This window comes from Somniosus microcephalus, chromosome 26 (genome assembly GCF_052327205.1).
Source record: "Somniosus microcephalus isolate GS21.2 chromosome 26, FLI_Smic_1.0, whole genome shotgun sequence".
NCBI lineage: Eukaryota > Metazoa > Chordata > Chondrichthyes > Squaliformes > Somniosidae > Somniosus > Somniosus microcephalus.
Window position 1 is genome coordinate 6,322,889 of NC_141012.1, and position 7,938 is coordinate 6,330,826.

Consider the following 7,938-nt stretch of genomic DNA (forward strand, 5'->3'; position numbering starts at 1 on the left):
TAGAGGTAAAGGTGGTCCACAAGGGCAAAGAAAGCCGAGGAATGGACTTATATGTGCTACCTGAGGGAGGTCCATCACTACTGGGACGGGAGTGGATTAGGAAAATAAATATGGACTGGCATTCCTTAAAAGCACTAACGGTAGATTCCAGTACAAAAGATGTCAAACCTAAACGATTGTCCAGAATATTGGACGATGCTAAAGAGGTGTTCCAACAAGGACTGGGAACACAGAGGAATTACGGCAAACATCAAGATTGAAGAACATGCAAACCCGAAATTTTTCAAAGCCAGACCGGTACCTTATGCAATACGACCTGCTGTGGAAGCTGAGCTGGAAGGGCTAGAACGTTCAGGAGTACTGTCTAAGGTAGACTGGAGTGAGTGGGCCACGCCCATTGTCCCAGTCATGAAGCGTTCATCGAGCAACAAGCCGGGGGAACCGGGGAAGGTTCGCATCTGTGGTGATTTCAAGATCACTGTTAATCCGGTGCTTCACACGGTGCAGTATCCGCTTCCACGGATTGAGGATATCTTCGCTTCATTGTCTGGCGGGAAACACTTCACCAAGATAGACCTGGCGCAGGCGTACTTACAGATGGAAGTTGAGGAAGAGTCACGCCAGTATCTCACGATCAACACGCATAGAGGCTTGTACCAGTATAATAGACTGGTTTTTGGAGTGGCATCGGCTCCAGCAATTTGGCAGAGGGCCATGGAACAGGTATTACAGGGAATTCCAGGTACACAATGTTGCCTGGACGATATTCTGATTACAGGAGATGATGACGAGGAACACCTTGCAAACTTGGAACTGGTGCTCACCAGATTGAAAGAATATGGTCTTCGAGTTAATCGCCAGAAATGTGAATTCTTTCAGAAGCGGATCTCGTACTGTGATCATGTCATTGACCAGGAGGGGCTTCATAAGTCTCCTGACAAGATTGAAGCTGTTGTGAAGGCTCCCGCTCCAGATAATGTATCCCAATTGAGGTCGTTTCTAGGGTTGATTAACTATTACCATAAGTTTCTGCCAAATTTATCCACGGTGCTGCACCCGCTGAACGCTCTTTTGCAGAAGGGAGTACCATGGAAGTGGAGCGAGGACTGTAAGAGGGCCTTTCACGAAAGCAAGTCATTGATCACCTCAGAGGAAGTGTTGGCTCACTTCAACCCAACGCTGCCTATTCGTTTGGCTTGTGATGCTTCTCCATATGGTATTGGGGCAGTACTCTCACACAAGTTGCCAAATGGCCAGGAGAGGCCAGTTGCGTTCGCATCCAGATCATTGACCTCCGCTGAGCGCAATTATGCTCAGATAGATAGGGAGACTCTCAGCCTTGTGTGGGGAGTAAAGAAGTTTAATCATTACCTGCAGGGCCAAAAGTTTACGCTTCTGACAGACCACCAGCCGTTGGTATCCATTTTTAACCCTAAGAAGGGTGTTTCGGTGATGACAGCACAGAGACTCCAGAGATGGTCCATTTTCCTAGGGGCACATCAATATCAGATAGAATTCAAAGGTACAAAGCAGCATGGTAATGCTGATGGGCTGTCGTGCCTGCCACTACCTACAGAGGAGGAGGCACCGACGGTTGACCCTGTTGAGTTATTTCACTCGACCATCATCGAATGTTTACCAGTCACCAATGCAAGTATTGAAAGAGAAACCAGGAACGACCCGACACTGTCCAGGGTCTACGAAGTGACAGTGAAGGGATGGCCAGCACATGGTGATCCACTGTTACCGGCATTCTCAGCAAGACGAGAACAGCTGTCCGTCTGTCAAGGAACATTGATGTATGGAACAAGGGTGATTATTCCTCCTAAGTTAAGAGAGAGAGTTCTAAAGGAACTGCATGAAGGTCATCTGGGGGGAGTCAAGATGAAAAGCCTTGCTAGGGCTTATGTGTGGTGGCCGGGTATCGACCAACAGATAGAGGAGCTGACGAAAAGCTGCTCAGGGTGCCAAAAAGTGCAAAATGCACCTCCGATTGCACCGCTGCATCCATGGGAATGGCCTTCAACCCCATGGCAACGTGTACATATTGACTTTGCTGGTCCTTTCATGGACTCCATGTTTTTAATTGCGGTGGACGCACATTCTAAATGGCCAGAAGTGATTAAGATGACTACCACTACCTCGGAAAAGACGATCGCGGTGTTAAGAACGATATTTGCGAGAAATGGATTGCCAGAACAAATATGTTCAGACAACGGACCGCAGTTCGTGTCAGAAGAATTCCAGGGATTCATGAAGAAGAATGGGGTGAAACATTATACCTCTGCCCCATATCATCTGGCTACAAACGGGTTGGCTGAGAGATTTGTACAAACGTTTAAAAAAGCAATAAAGGCCATGAGCGAAGATCAGATTCCACTACAACACAAGGTGGACAAATTCCTACTGGCATATCGAAACGCCACTCATGCAGTGACAAACCAAAGTCCTGCCATGATGTTCTACAACAGGATGTTGCGGTCCAGGTTGGACTTGTTAAAACCAAATGTGCGGAGGGAAGTTGAAAACAAACAGTTCCAGCATATAAATAACAAGACCACTCGGAGTTTCGAAATAGGACAACCAGTGTTAGCCCGGGACTATAAAAACGAGAAATGGCAATCTGGAACAATTCGGGCCAGACAAGGACCCCTGATGTACACGGTAGATATTGGTGAAAATGTAATACGGCGTCATGATGACCAACTGGTAGAATCGAGAACAAGGGTCGAACCCATGGTTACGGCAGAGACAACCGTGAAAGAAGTTAGTGAACCTGAAGCATCTACCTCAGAAGTGAATGTACCTGATGATGATGTCCAATCCATAAGAGACCAACTAGATGAGTCACCCCAGCAACGAGAATCAGAGACCCCTGAAAGGCGTTATCCAACTCGAATCAGGAGGCCTCCTCAGAGACTGAATCTTTGAACTGTTTTGCATGAAGTTGTATATATATATGTTATTATGTTATGTTAAATGGGGATATAACTGTTAAGCTAAAAAGGGAGGATTGTGGTGTATGTAACCTGTTCCACCTTAAGAGAACTACCTTAAGAGATGTACTACTTTCTCTTGGCTGCTGTATACTGTAATACCGGTGGTGACCACACCGGTATATAAGTGTTGTGCAAGGATTTGCTGGGCAGTTCAGCCCTGACCTTCGAATAGTAAAGACCTGTTAAAAGTTATTCTTGTTGTCTGTGTCCAGTGATTGATCCTAAACCTAACTGGAACATACAGACTCAACAGCACTCACTTTTTGATCAGGAGTCATTAGATAGCAATCTAGAGTGGGAATCCTGACTGATTTCCCCCCCATCATAGCCCAGAGGCACTGAGGCTAACTTTGTAGCAATACCATGAACTCACTCTCCAGTGACATAAGGGGGCAGAAATTAGGATCGGGGGCTTGCCACGCGTGCAAGCCCCCGATGTGCACTTACCCGAGGCGCCGGCCGTTGAGCTTCAGGGACGCCTGGAATTCCTGTTTTAAAATGATGACTCCCGGGCAGCGTCTGACGTCACGCCGCCCAGGAATGCAGCCAGCGCGAAGCCTGGAGCGCGCAGTGCAAGTGAGACACGCCCCTTGAGGTCTCATTTTAATAGGACACGCCCCCAATGTTTATCACAAGCTGCAAAGCATTTTTACATGTAGAGCAGCATTTTAAATAGGTTTTTGGTATTTTTATGAAGCTTTTGGTAACTTTTAAAAACGTTTACATTATTTTGAAGAATCTGAAGTCGTTTTAAACAGAATTAAAGCAATTTAAAGACTTTTAAAAGCCCTGAAAGCATTTTTTCATTCCATTTATTTAATTAGCAACGCCGTCGTCATATGTGTCTTCACACTGTTCCCTTTGGGGAACTGTACCAGCCATTAGGGTGGTTAGTCCTATGGCGGGAGGGTTTTACGGGCTCCCACAACCTATACGAGGGGGGCCACCCACACCCACGGACGCAAATATCCCACTGGATGTCAACCCAGAATTTAGAGCTGGAGCTCCGACTCCACTTGCCGGGACTGTCTGGAGCGGGGTTCGAAACCCTACCCCGTCTGGCCCAGCGGTGGGGATGCTACCGCTACGCCAAAGGCCCAATCCGATTAGCAACGTGAAATGGCTGGAATGAGCACAATTCACGGCATTAAAAGAACTCACAATTGAACTGATGATGACCTCAGCAATCTCCTCAACGAGGTGGAGGCGCAGCGCCTGCTCATCATTGGTAATGAGAAGTCCAAGGCGCCGCAAAAAGGACAGATGATAGCTTGGTCTTTCAAGTGGCAGCATAGGGCTCCAGTCACGGGGAGGGAAAAGGCACAGGAAACGTATGGGTGTCACCTTTTGCGCGGAGTGGGCCTTTTGCGTTCCCGAAAGGGAACAGTGTGAGGATACGTATGACGATGACCTCTTGCGCAATGCACCTCCTTGGACCCTCAGTCGCAGATGCGAGGGGGCAAATCGTGCAATTGTTAAATTTTTCATTTTATTGACATGTAAAATGTTGTGTTTGCTGTTTTCATTGAAATGTTTATTTGTGACTGAAAGGATATGTAACCTTTTCCTTTAAACAGTGCAGCCTGTAGTCAGTTTGAAAAAAATTAGCAACTTTTATTGGAGCCAAAGTATTTTTACAACAACTATTTGAAAATTAGAACATAGCTAGTTTCCACCTTGAATGTCTTTATTGCACTAACAGAAAAAGTCACTTTAAAATGTTAACACTTTTTTCTGAACTATTCATGTTTACAAATGTTTGAAAAGCAGGAAATAGCTAGTTAACATTTTAAAGTTATAAACTATCTACATCAAAACTGACCCTGAAAACTGTTTTATGATGCAATAAAAGTTCACTGCTTCACTTTAAATTGTGTCTGCTCCTTTCTTTGCCTTGCGGGGGGAGGGGGAGGTACAAGGCGACACTAGCTCGTGAAGGTGTTGGCTACTAGCAGTTCCCGGGCATTTTTCTCGCTCACAGGCCTCCTGCTTACACAGACGTCCTTGCAAGGAAGAAATGGAAAGAGTTGTTAAAGTAATTTTAATGAAGTGACTGGCTAGAAAATCACCCCGGCCTATGGCAGGAGCAACGCGTTATCGTCTTGGTAATACATCATACCCGCCTGATCAATTTCACAGCCCGAGATGATTTTCCAATAAGTTACTTTCTCTGAAAGTCATAATTAAATACATACATTCATACACATAAGTAAAGGAATATATACATACATACATATACGTAAAGGAATATATACGGACATACATACATAATTACTTAAAAGAATATATTACTGATGAAAAGTTTCTTTCTTAAAAATGTTACATTATTCATTTTAGAACAGTCATTTTCACATTTAATAAACACAGCAAATTCAATTCACACAGCCACAATTGCTCCTTCTACCTACAGTACTGAAAACCTGTTTAAAAAAAAAAATTAAACTTTAATACTTACCTCAGCATTTCTTAAAATAACTTTCCTCCCTTTCCCAAACAAAAATATTGCCTTTCAGAAGCTCCACGATAAAATATATCTTCCTCCGCAGCCTCTGGAGCAACTGTACTCATGCTTTTTTCATGTGTAAGTCGTAAGGACTTAACCTCACTGAAAGCATGAATGAAACCGGCGAATTTTACTGCGCACGCGCTGCCTGTGCAGTCGCACGCGTTCTGCCTCTGAACCCCTTCGTTCAGAGGACAGGAAATGCCGGTTTTCCCCGCATGCGCTGTGCATGCTGAAAACTGGCATTTCCTCCGGCCAGACGCGTGAGTACCCCGACTGTACTCACGCGCTTGGAACGGAATTACTGGGCCTATAAGTGGGACAATGGAATTTAAGCAGCATACTTAAGCAGGTAAGTCATTCAAGTATGCCTGCTACCACCTTACATATTGCCAGCAGTTTAAAACAAAACCCACAAGGGCAGCCTGAGAGACGCTGGTAGGTATGCAGTCTCTCTATTCTATTTATGATTATGTGGGATTTTAATAGCACTCCCTTCCCCATCATTACTGAGAGGAACAATTCTATCTCCATGCATCATAAATGATAGCAGTCCAGTGTTTGAGGAAACCATTTTGTTACCAATTTCCTTCTCTGGATCAATCAAAGAAAAGAAAATGGAGTACCTATCTGAACTTTTAAAGTTCTGAAGTTGAAACTGGGCTTTTATGTATTTATCCATCGTTGTTAAACCCTCACTGTAGAGTCTGTTAAGTGACTCACCTTTATTATGTTTCAAGATTGCCCAAGCAGATAAAACATTCTATTAGAGTGAGGAAAAAAATGAAATGGTTCTGCTATCTGACTTTACTTTACCTTAAAAACGCGTACTGAATTAAGTCTGTGTGCTCATGTCCAATGATTTCTTCCCCCCCACCTGAATACTCTACTGGCTCTGCCTATCTTCACTAGATGACTGAAAGTGTAGTCAGGGATATTACCTACAAATTGATTGCTGCTTCAGTAAACTGCTGCTAAGAAGTTTTATTTCTCCCGTTTTCATTTCTGCAGCAGCTCACGTTCACTTAAGGTGGCCACCTTTTGCTACATCCAGCACCAGACAGCGGCAGAATAGAGATGGGATGAGGGCGAGATCATGATCACCATTTTGGTTTGAATGAGGAAGGCACTTAAGCCCATTTGATCTCCTACTTCTAGAATACCATCACTACCATTTCCCCATTACAGTATCTAGATGAGTCTAGGCTTCAGAGCGGCAGTACAAGTCAACCTTATCGTATTGGACTGGAGTCACATGTAGGGTGCAGGCTCCTTTCCTAAAGGACAGTAGCGAACCAGTTGGGTTTCTATTGATAAAACAGCAGCTTTCAAGGTTATTTTTTTGGTGCCCACCCACAAATGACCAGATTTATTGAATTAATTTTCAGATTTAGCATGGTCGGATGTCAAAGTATAACCCTTGGCATGCTAATCCAGTCTCATACCCACTACACTACCATAGCCTATGTACCCTACTTATCTCACCAAGACCCAGACACTGTCCTCTATTTTCCTCCAGACTGCCTGATATATACCTCCATGAGCCTGTCGCACTGAATCGCTGGGTCAGCCAAACACTTACATTTTCAGGTCTGGACAGGAGGATGAAAAACACAGTTTTGGGTGAAGTTGAGAGTTCCCAAAGTCTTCCTCGTCAATGCAGTGCACCAGTATCGTGACCGAATGGGTCTTGACTTACTCCAAAATCATTTTTTTCCAAGGCAAATTATTTTCTAACAAAACTGCTACAGGGGGTGTGCTAACATTTGCCACAGTTACCACTAATGGCAGGTATAACAATGAACAGAGATACCTTTATCATTAGGGCCATGGAACTGAAATTCATGCCATGCCTAGGTGATGCCACAGTGTGGCAGAAGTGGACTCCATTTAGTATTACAGAGAACGGTGGTGCTATCGTGTGGAAGAGAATATGTACTGCAGCCATCCGGCTTCTACATAACCACCTTGGCTATTTCAGCTTTCACCTGAATTAGAACATCTCATTTGCAAAGTGTCTCTCTTGAAGGGGTGTGTTCTGTTTGTACAGGAAATAAGCAGCACTTTTGTACCTGATGCAATCCATTTATATGACTGCTATACATATCTAAGATATGTGAAGGGACAAGTGCAGGGCAGTCAGAGGATGGAAGAGAGACAGCTCCCAGGCCAATAAATGCGGATTCCTCTTTCACTATCACTGCTGGTATTGTCTCCTGTATGCTAGTGGGTAGGCAGTCTACCCAGTTTACAGAGCACATAGACAGGAGTCATAAATGAGCCACTCATGGCTAACATGAAATGGCTAAACAGAACTGGGTAGGGTTTAAACTGCACCTGCCATGTTCATTTACACTGTCGAATTGATGACATCCAATTTTGACGAAAGGTCATCGACCTGAAACGTTAACTCTGTTTCTCTCTTCACAGATGCTG